The sequence below is a fragment of the Haemorhous mexicanus genome, chromosome 2, assembly GCF_027477595.1.
Source record: "Haemorhous mexicanus isolate bHaeMex1 chromosome 2, bHaeMex1.pri, whole genome shotgun sequence".
Lineage (NCBI taxonomy): Eukaryota > Metazoa > Chordata > Aves > Passeriformes > Fringillidae > Haemorhous > Haemorhous mexicanus.
This window is the reverse complement of record NC_082342.1, coordinates 60,262,059-60,273,807: the sequence shown is the minus strand read 5'-3', so window position 1 is coordinate 60,273,807 and position 11,749 is coordinate 60,262,059.

Genomic DNA, 11,749 nt, shown 5'->3' with positions numbered 1-11,749 from the left:
CTATTTTTCCTTGTCTGTAAATACTCTCTTAGGGAGGATCATCTGTACTAAATCTAAATTAGTAAAGGAAAATCCTGGTATAAAAAAAATAGAAATTTGCTACTTTAAAACTTTGATACATATATTTTTTTGTTGTTCGCATAAAAATAATTCATAAAATAGGTGGGCTTTTAAGGAGCTCTAGATTTAATCTTGCAATGGAGTTGGCAGTTTTGCTTTTTCTCCTGCCTTGTTTAAGATACTCTTTCTGAGCCTGATCTGAAGGCCATGGAAAAATCCCCCTTACATTTGTGTGCAGAACATTGCTTGACTGGAGTTCCTGGTGGGGAGTATAAACTAAAATGGCAGCTTTTACATTTGCCCAGTGCTTTTATTTCTCTGATTCTGTGTCTGTACATAAATACAGGTTTATATGTATGCAGTACTGTTTCTGTACTGTAGCAGGACGAGCTAGGGGTAGCAGGAGTAGTAAAACCTCTAGGTTTTCAGAGTTAGTTGTAAAATGATAGTACACAAGAAGAGAAAATCTAATTAGAGTTTCAATTTGTAGGGATTGTCATCAGAAATCTTGTCTTTTTTTTAGCATGTACAATGTGAAAATCAAAATAAGTCTTATTTTGTCCATCAATTTGCAGACCAGAGCAGCTCTTCTGTAAGGAAGGAAATAAATCCGACGTTTAAAAAAGTCTACATTCATGTTTAGGGTTCTTTACCTCTTCTGTGGGTTAGCAGCAGAAAGGGTTGTTAAACCTAGCAGTGGGCTGCTCAAGGAGGTGGTGGAGTCAGCATCCCTGGAGGTGTTCAAGAAACAGCTGGACATGGCACTCGATGCTTTGGTCTACACAGTGGTCATCAGTCAAAGGCTGTACTCAATGATTTAGAAGTCTTTTCCAACCTAAATGATTCCATGATTCTGTGTTAATTATTTAAAATTAGACCTGTGCTTTTTTTACCCTTTGTCTCAAATGTTTAGGATCCTTCCTAAGAAGTTACTAGGAGTACCTATACATTAAAACAATTTTATATATGAGGTGCTGGTAATTTGTTTGGAGGTATAAATACTGTGGGGTTTCCTGTAATTTGAAAAAAATTCCTGTAGTTTGGAAAAAGGCTACCCTGAGAGATGGTGTCTGGGTTACTTCATGTTTAATCAAGCAGTGACTTAACAAGCTCCAGAAATGAATAGTTAAAAACTTGGTCTTATTATATTGCATTTGTGTGTGAGCTGGAGACACAGGCTTCATGTGCTGAGAAGTCTTGGAGAGTTTCTGATGTTGTAAATGACTGCTTATGTGGAATGCATTTAGATACTACTTTTTTTCTAATGGACAATTTATTTTACCAGCTGAAAAACCTGCTACCTTCAGGAGAATGATTGATTTTGTATTGTGTTTGCTTTTTATCAGTTTTCAGTTTCTAAGCCTTGTGTTTTGAGGTGAGAGGAGGGTTTAAATAAGGGCTATTTATTTTTCTTCCCCTAATACAGACTTCTCTTGCCTCATGCTTTTTTACCTCAGCAAGCAAGGCCTCATTAAGATTCTACTTTCTGAGCAAATGTAGATTTCTTTATTGGGAAAGCAGTATTAGAAATGTCTGGGACTTTTTTAGGCAACTGAAGTGATGACAGGGTGAGGATGGTATGACTAGCTAAATCTTCACACAGAGAAAAAATTACTTGATGAGTGCATCGTGCACTCCTTGCTCATTCAAAGTCTGGAGCAAGGATGAGGGCTGCTTGTATAAAAATTTTGTTGTTGTTCTGTGCTGTTTGATTTTTGTTCTTTGGCCCCTCTTCCAAACTGAGGACTGGTCATCAGATGTCACAGATGGCCAGATCCAGTTGGCACCTGTCTGTTGGCTCTCTGGCCTGCCTGGCCCCATCATGGTCTCCTGCCCTGTCCAAGGCCATGTTTGAGGAGGCTCTGCAGTGTTGCTCGAGGGGAGAGGTCTCATAACAGGAGTGCAGCAGCCCTTTTGCCATCGTGCACTACTCTTGCCTCTGTGGGACACCTGGTTCTAATTAATGAAGCCTTGGTGTGAGCTGGGAACTCGTTTTTGACTCTTCTTTCGCTCCCCCCACCCCGCCCCTCTGTGGCAGCTTCTTAAAGACTTGATATCAGTGTTATGAGCTTGAGCTGGGGGAAAGTGGAGTTGTTGAGAGTTCAAGCTTTTCATTACTTTGTGTAAATTGCATGAACCTTTGAACTGAATTCATACACGAACTCATCTCTTACTCATGCCAAGCCATCCCCTCAAGTAGTCATTAGAACAAGCAGTAACTCAGTAAATTACAAGCTCTGTACGCTTTCATGGGAAAAGATGAGACATCTTCTTCAATTTAGACAAGTTGTAAAGCTTTTCTGCTGCAATGTTAGGAGGTGTTTTTTTCAAAATCTCATTTGAAAAACCAGAATCTCTTTCACAGAGAATCTTCACCATAATTACTATGCAGTGTTTCTGGTAACCAGCTCCCAACACAGATTTAATGTATGCTGTTGCTATTCTGCAGTGCCAGCCCATGTCACACCATACTGACTCCAGGCATATCAGGAAATCCTGTTTTGTAAAAAAAAAATGTCTGAGAGGTTTTCCTGAATGTGAAAAGTCTACCAGCCTAGATTTTAGTGTGCTTACCTTTGATTTGGGCTGGCATAGGCATCCTTTATTTATATTAATGTTGAACATTCCTGCTCAAGAGTGAGGTCTCCCTCTTCTGAAATGTTAAATAGGTGTGTAATTCATAGTATAGTCAATAAAAAGAAGGCTTTTGTGGTATGTGTATGATAAATTGGGTGTTTAAAAGGAATTTTAAGGAACATTATATGTTAATAACAAAAAAGAAAGGGAAAAGAACTAAAAAACAATCTTTTGAGTTTGCTGTTACCAAGGAACAATTAAACGCAATAAAGACATTTCTAGAAAACTTACTGATTGCTTTGTATGTGTCTTCAGGACAAATATATTGAGCTACCGTGCTGTCTGAGATGGAAAATATTGTTAGAATATGATACAGTAATACTTGGGTAAAATCTTTGTCTTGGCTCTTCCAATGCAAACACCTATTTGTGAAGTAATTTTTTGCTTTTGCTGTTGCAGAATGGATATTGCTGGATGCCCTGTGCATGTTGGCTTTCCTGGGATAAAATGCATTTCCCAAATAATCAATGGCAGTAGAAATGTGTTTTATTTAGGGCTTTGATGGCATCATATTGATAGCACCAAAATGGCATTGTAGAAATATGTTTCTTTTAGAAAGAAACATTAAGATTAAACATTAATATATTTCTGTCCAGTAGGAAAGGGGGTTTTCCACATAAAAGAAGCTTTTAAATGCTCCAGAAGATTCCAAGAGTTCGGGGCTAATTGAGCTTGGGGACTTGTTTTGTTTCTGAAATGTAAATTTGTTGTGATTTCTGTCCAGCCATTTATAAATCACACGAAGATTTAAGTCATATAGCATTAAAAATCAGAATCTGAAAACTCTGTGCATGCATCCTCAGCTCCTGCCACCCACCTTGCATACAGTGCATATAGTTTCTAATTGCATAATTACCTAATTCTCAAATAAAACACATGCATGTGTTTTCCTGTCCTTATGAATTGCATGCAGTGGTTTATATGCTGGGGGGGGGGAAAAACCCAACAAGTTCGGCAATGTCTTTCAATGTCTTCAAATTTTTCTCATGTGCTCACAAAGATGTTTGAGGAACACAATTGCTGCTCCCTGGTGTTGTGCACCTCTGAAATGCATCTTTCTGATGCTTCCAGCTCTGGCAGATGTATGGGAAGTGATGACCCACAACAGGATCTCACACAAATGTGGCATTTCTGTTCTTTCCAAATATGGCATGAAGGCTGAGGCATTACCTGTGCAGGGCTGATTTTTTCATAGCAGATGCTTCTGGATCCTCCCAAAGTGGCTGTTACTGCAACAGCCACTGGTTCAGTTCATCCATTTTCTTACATTGGTCCTTAAACCAGTAATAAGTCCCACTGCTCTTTGAAATTACACCCATTTCAAATCAGCATGGAAATCAAGACTTCGTTTTAAAAAGCAAAGTCTTTCTTTCAGAGTGGGAATTTAAGATGTCTAGGAGACAGCAGCACAAACTGTCAGTTCAGCAGGAGCAGATGCAGCTGTGACTTCTTCCAAATAATTATTCCAAACATAAATATTCGACAATACTCAAACAGATTTAGAGGAAGGGGGGAAAAAATGGCTGACCCAGGCTTTCAGCTGCTTAACAGCACAACCACTTGCTTCACTTTGTAGGGTTGTAGCCACTTGTCCTTGTACATGTGACATCTGGCCAGGAATTGACAACTTGGGGTGAAATACATCTTCTCTCTGTCCTTGCCTGACTGTCTCTCTCAGAGAGCCTTCCTGGTACCTGGACATGCCCCCAGCTCGCAGCCCTGCTGCAGCTGCACCACTCAGCCCTCCTCTGCTGCTCACCAACCAGACCAGCATCACGTTGGCTGTGCTCACACACACCCACTCAGACCAGAAAGAACACTCTGGTTTATACCAGATAAAAATAGGTTTTAATGAGAATACAGAACAGATTGGAGTGATCAAGTGCAGGCAGGACTCAGGCAAGCACACTGACCTGCCCTTTTTATACTCTTTTTTTCCCACACTTGCTCCTTTCCAATCCACCTCAATTCCTACCTCTCCTCACTTTTAATCCATCCCTAACATCCTGAACTAAGTCTTGTACATTCCCATGGCCCTTGGAAAAAATCCCAAAAAAAGTTGTAGACGATCCCAAAAATGTTTTTTCCCACCACAGGGATGGGTATAAGGCTCATCCCTCAATGAGCCTTATACCCATCATCTTATTGTAACTACCTCTAGGTGTTTCTCCACGACCCACAAGAGGGTCATGTGTCTGCTCTGCAGGGCCTCGCGTGCCTTTGGCACTGAGGCCATGGTAGCCTAATGATCCTTCCCACTGCTTGGAGTCCCCTTTCTTCTGGTCAGCTGCTTTGTACCTCTCCTGTCAGGGCAATGAAGGGTTGACCCAGAGGGACATCGGAGCTGTGTGAAAGCAAGCAAGCCAAGCTCCTACTGCTGCTTCCCAGTGCAGCACCACTCCCCATCTGATGCCCCACAGCACCAGGAAATGGTAAATCAAAGTGGTGGGTTCCCATGTGGGAGAAAAGGCACAATGGAAAAACAGCAACTTCAGGAAAAGGAGATCAGCTGGCTGCTGGTGTGTGCAAAGCCTGCAGCCAGGGGAAAGCTGTCTAGAAGCAATGAAGACGTTCCTGTTGTTTCCAAGGTAACTTCCATCTTCTGCCACCCAGGTGAGGCTCAGCCTTTCTCATCATGTGAGCAGAATAATAATGGGCCTGATGTGGAAAACAAAGCACACACAAAATGCCACGTGTTACTCCAGCTGCTCTGCTAGTCATTTCTCACCTTCCACCCTTCCACATCAGCCTACTGAGGCAAAGTGACAGGAACAAGGAATTCATCCACAGCAGCTGAACCTTCCTGACTCGCTGCCAGATGGAAGTCAGCTAATTCAAAATTATCATAGTGGCTTTCCAACTGGAGTTACAACTCAGGAGTCCAGGAACCTCATCAACGCACAGCTCTTTGGTGCATCACATGGATCTGACCTTCCCATGCTCATCTGAGAGGATCCATGAGTTCTCCAGCTTGCATGAGTACCAGCTAGGCTTGGCTGCCACCTCAAAGCCATCCTGGGATCTTCTAGGGAAATAAAGGAGTGAAGATCTCTCAGAATTTGTCTCTGTGGCAACCACAAGAGGGCTGGGCTTCTGCCACCTAACCAAGTGGCACTTCTTGTATGGAGTCACATGGGTTAGATGTTATTGACATCCGCGCCACCTGTGACAAAAGTCACTGACTTTTAACTGCCTCTTCAAAACCAGCACCAGAGAGGAGAAGAGGAGTGAGAGGATGTGCCCACAGTCACGTACTGAGTGCAATACTTTAATCCTTTGATGTATGCATTATTGTCCACAAAGGGAGTTTCCAGGAGCAGAGAAACTTAAGGCCATCACTGAACTCTGTGCAGTTCTTCCTGTCATAATCATGCTGTGTACTGGCAGGGAGCCCAAAAATGCTAGCCTTCCACAGAGCCCTCCCAGGACACACTCCCAGGTTGTGGCCCTGCTGCTGCCCCTGGTCTAACATCTCTCCAACACCTTTTCAGCACAGAGACCTCAGCAGGGAGAAGAACACACGCACCAGGCTGAGCTGTTAGGGTAGAATCTAGCACAAGACCAGCACCATAGTGCTGAGGGTTATGGGGGATAGTCTTGAGGAGGTTTCTGCTTAGTATTGATACTCTAAAAGAACAAGTACATGCCCAGGATCCAACAGGGGATCGGCGATGATACTAAATGATACTAAATTCAAACACTATCTGAAAAACTTGGCAGCAGGAGGCCCTACTTTCCAGGTATTTGCAGCTTTCCTGGAAGTGGCATTTTCTACTCCAGGTGTCAGCTCTGATTCACCCACAAGACCCTGTGTCACAAAATATCACATCAATATGACTTTTTTAGAGTATTTCAAAGCACAAACCCCAGCACTGTCAATAATGAAGAGGTCAGAGCACTGTGTGCTAAAAAACTCTGGTTTGGAATATGAACTTAAATTTGGGACTCTTGCTAGCATAAGGAGTATTTTTTTTTTTTTTTTACCAGATATACCTTTACCTACAAGCCTTCAACCCTCTCAGGTCACAGATGCTGAGTATGTGTTGGTGCCTAAGAAGCAGCTCCCCAAGACCTGCTCTGGCAATGCTGTACCCCAGGCAAGGAGGCTGGCTGATGTCTGCTTCTGCATGCAGGAGCTGCAGTGATGCCAGGATGAGTGGATCTGTGAGCAGGGAACCTGTCTACCCCAGAGGATCAGATTCTCCATCTGTGTGGCTGAGCTGACCAGTAGGAATCTCGTGGCCTGCTCTCTTGAAGGATGTGGAGAGATCTACTTTGCCTTGTCAGCTTCTGGAATTAAATGATGTATCACAACCAGCAGCTGAGGCAAACAGTAAAATTTCTGTCCCATACCAATTTGTCAAATCCTGCTCATCAGGGTCTTGGAAAATGGAGTGTGGAAGGAGCTGCCTGGTCACCCACCAGCTGGTGGTGATTTTCTCTAGTACTCAGAGACGGGCATAGCCCAACAAATTGATACCTTCTGGAACATGGACAAGTGAACTTGTAACCTCTCATTTGGGTTTAAGCACACAGAAAAAGCAGAAATCCAAATAGCAATAGCAAGTGAGATGATACAGGCAGTTGAAGCATCATCCTATTTTGACTGCTGTACCCCCTGAATTAGCAATTGAGTAGTCTTGATTACAGAGTCATATTAAAAAGTCTTCAGCGGGAGGAATTCTTGGTTTAGCAGCTAATGTGAGAGAGTGAAAATCTGCCAAATGCTTGGGAATTTGAAATGCACTAGGCACAACTTTGCAAAGGTAAAAGAAAGCTTCTTTCTCAGCCTGTCAAAAGATACAGCCTTCAACTCTTCAAAAGAGTCATCTGGGATGAAGTTCTTCCAACAGGCAATGTTCCTTACAGTGTAGTTGTTCAGTTTCTGATCTTCCAGCCTTGATTCTCAAAGAAAATCCTACAATATCTTTGTGAGGTAAATCTGGGGACTGTATCTCATTACTTTCCTGAATACTAATGTTTTAGAACACATTACCATCCTCCTCTCTGCACCTTTCCCAATTATCAATCTCCCAGTGCTCTACATCACGCTACTATTATTCTACAAATTACCTGCATCTCTTTTCCCCCTAGGATATAACTGCCAATATAGTCTTTATATTCCATGCTGTCAGATGTCTAGCTCGGACACAGGTCTAATTAAATCCAGAACAACTGTTCCCAAGATGCAGTTAGGTTTGAAATTCACCCCATCTTTTCTGAGGACGGTACATGCCCCAAAATTCATCTGCTTTCTTCAGTTATACTAGGTGGCTTCAGAAAAGCTATTACACCTACATAAAAATCTTTATCTTGAAACCTTTGCTCTTACAATACTGGCATGCCAAAAGCCTTCATAGACTGTGAATAGGAGGGGCAGCAGGGGAGTGACTGGATCTGGTTTCTAAAAAATACAAGTGTGACACTATGACATGCTTCACAGAAGGTCTTAAATTCTGTTTCACAGGACAGAGTGGGGGTTGAGCACTAATTTAAAATAGATGCTCACTTTTGAGTAGCAACAATGACCCATAGCTACAAATTCCTGCGAACACAGACTGCCCTTCAGTCCTTCAGCCCCTGCCTGGAAAGAACACCTCTGCACTCCCTCAGGAGGCTCCTCTCCACAAAGGAAGCAGTGTCTGAGCTGCCCTTTTACTGAGCCTCAGTCTCCCGTCTGTAGAACAAGGAAGCAGGACAGGTCAGGCTTAGCCACTCCAGCCTGCCATCTCCCCCAGTGCTTATCTATCACTGCTTGTGTTTGCTCCTGACCATGGCCAGTCTCTCTTCAGACAGGCACCTGCACTGCTCTCCCCCAGGGTTTTGTACATTCACTGTCAACTTACTGCATGAAGGGAACAGTGTGTCCTCCCAATAGCTCCGAGGGCAGCTGTGTAATAACTTTATTGTACATTTCCACAGTGGGAGAAGACCTGAATCTCTTCTCCTTGAAGCCAGGCATCCTGACTGAGACCTTCAGAGATGACTTGGAGAAGGAGCACTCCTCATGGAACGCAGCAAGCAGGGCAGAGGATGAGGGAATCCCCACAGTGTGGGCCAAGTCAGTGCTGCAGCAATGCCCCCATGGGAAGTGCTGACAGTGGGGACTGAGCTGGGCAGAAGAGCAAGTAGCTCTGGGACCAGCAGGAACCCAGCCTTCAGGGTGACCTTTGGAAGGAGAATTACCACAATACATATTTACCCCATTTAGAGAACACAGCAGGTAAACTTTGTGGCCAAGGTTTTAATAAAGCATGAGACAAGGACTAGCTGAGGCCTTTCTCATACCTGTAGTATTTTAGGCATTCTCCTCCCTCGGGTTGCTCCATTAGCTTTTCAGGGCTGAGTTTACACTGCACTTTTTCTCTCTCACTGCATCTCTAGCAGCATCTCTTTCCTCAACTGGACCTCTAATTTCCACAGATTTGTGGCAGTATAGTACCTTTAGGCTTTGGTTGAAACTGATGGTTTCAAAAGTTAAGGACAGAGCCATTGTCAAGCAGACACCTACAGAGACAATACGATCCAAAGGGCTACCTTCCCACAGAAAAACAAGCTAAATGCTATGTAGTCATGACATTCAAGGCTTTATTATTATAATGCAGAAACATAGAAATACAAAACTAATGGGGTGTGAGCAGCCTAAACTTTGGCCTTCTTTAATATTTGGCTACTTGGCTTTGCAATTGTAATGACTCTTTCAAGGAATCATTTTTATATTCAATGCAGTACTTTGTGCAATGGCGTGTTAACTTTGATGGACTCTGTTTAAGTAGGGGAGCATGCCTTGTAATTTTCTGTTGATTTTCACCTTTTTGCATTTTTCCCTCACACACTCTCGCCCACTGAGAGTAGATTCACAAACCCTGTGCACAAATATGCAGAGGATCAGCAATGCAAAAGCCATCCACATCCTTGTCCCCATGCCATGGATGATAGAAGGCAGATGAGTCTGAACCTCAAGCCTTGCACAGACAGGCGTATTGAACTTGACAGCACCACTTGTGTGCAGGGAGATGACTCATTCGAGCAGAACTGTGGGATCTGCCCCTACTTGTTGAGCCACTTTCTTCATAGCAAATACTGGCTGTTCAAACAACACTCACGTTTCTATTTTGGGTCACTGTTTACAAGCACAGACAGTGGGAGAATGGAAATCTGCTACCAGCCAGCACACTCCTGGCCCTCTCAAAAGCAGCTTTCAGAAACTACATTATTGGAGAGGATCAGAAACGACAATCGCTCTAAATACCCTAAAAATATATTATTATCTGCCAGAGACTTCACATTTCCTAAGAGGGAGGTGAATATCTGGCACTTTCTCTATCTGGTTAGAGGAGTAATTACTAGTGCAGAGACATCAACTCTTATCTTTGATAAGTTGTCAAGGATTTCTGAGACTTGTGAAGTATCACAATGTTTTCAAAATATCAGCAAATTTTCTAGTGAAGAGCTGTACAGTTACGGGTGCTTGACTGAAGCATCTCTTAATGGCTGTCAGAAGTAATTTCCACTGTTGCTCAGCAGAGGCAACGGAGGGTTTAATATCCAGGCCTTTTGCTCTGCACAGGCATGTCAGCTAAGTACATATTGTACCCAAAGGAAATTGCTACCCATTCTTTGTACATTTGCTTCTCTTTGTGTGAAATCGCCTGATATTCCAACAGCCCAGTTCAAAGTCCCTCATCAAAACCATAATTGTGTTCAATCAACAGTGTTTTACAAGAGGGAAAATGACTTCACCACAAGTGCTCAAATGGACATCATGTCAAACTTACGACTCATCAAGGTGTGTGGACATTTCTCATGACCTGCCTTCATTTTCAAAAGCTGAGTTTTATTGCGCAGTCATCTCAGTGATTTTATGTTGTTCTCCTTTCTAATATAGCAGTGGGCTCCTTTCTGCAAAGGATTCTGTATGCCTGGAATGCCCACGATGAGCTGGCAGGCACAAGTGACTTCTGATGTCTGGGTTTTCTTCAGCAGAAGCATGGTTGATATGTCACTGGGATCAGAACAAAAGGTCAAGGAAAGCAAAACAAAGAAATTTAATCTTGAGTCTGCTACTCATCTGTCCATATGGTAAGAAAATCCTTATGTGTTTCCTGTTTTCAGTTTCAGCCCTCCACATGTTGAAAAGTATTATACTTCTGTTAACACAGGGTTAATACCTAAGACTAATAATGAGGGAAAAGCCTATCTCAGCCAAAACAAGGGCTCAAAGTCAGTCAAATGAGATTCCAGTGGAAGAGAAATAAGACTTCCTTATTCCTAGCATTGTTAGAAAGATACCTTCTCTTTCACCCCAGAAATTCTCCATGTGAACAAAGAAAGTTCAGGTAATTTAACGAAGAGGTTATCATTCAGCTTTGTTAGAAAAAGCTTCAGTGACTCATCCTCAAGAGTATATGAAGTGAAGAGTTGACCTGATCTGTTCACTGCAGAAATGACAGGTGCATGTGAAACAGGCGGTGAGCTTCAGGAGGGAGGAGGAAGTATCCCGCACGCTGCAAGAGCTGATTTGAGGGCTGCTGCTGCCAAATGCTCAGTCTCTGGAAGAAAGTGTTCTCAGTTTTCAACAAGAAACAGGCTATCAAGAAATGGTATCTTATAACAAATAATCCTAGAATTATTGTATTTCTTCGCCCCCAGTCCCATGTGTCATTTGCCAGAAAATAAAATGAAACAACATGAAGCCATCAGGACTAGCTGTGGTCTCTGCCCCTCTCATGACCATTTGGCCCCCATGTTCTCATTGGATTTTCTTAATCTCACTGGTTTTATTTTCTGTTTTCCTTGGTTCCTTTTCTGTTAATTTTCCTCCCACTGACTGAAATGTCATTTCTGTTCCTTTTTTTTTTTCATGTTTAAGCCATCACAATTAACTAGAAGTCAAAATTTCAGACCTTATTTAACCTCATCCATCAACAGAAATCCAGTAAAATATGATCCAATTGCAGGTCTGTAACACTTTCTACTCATTCCAGTTTATTTATTTCAATTCAGTGGGAAAGCTGTTTTTTGTGGCAAAGAGAATGTATTTTGCTCTGGT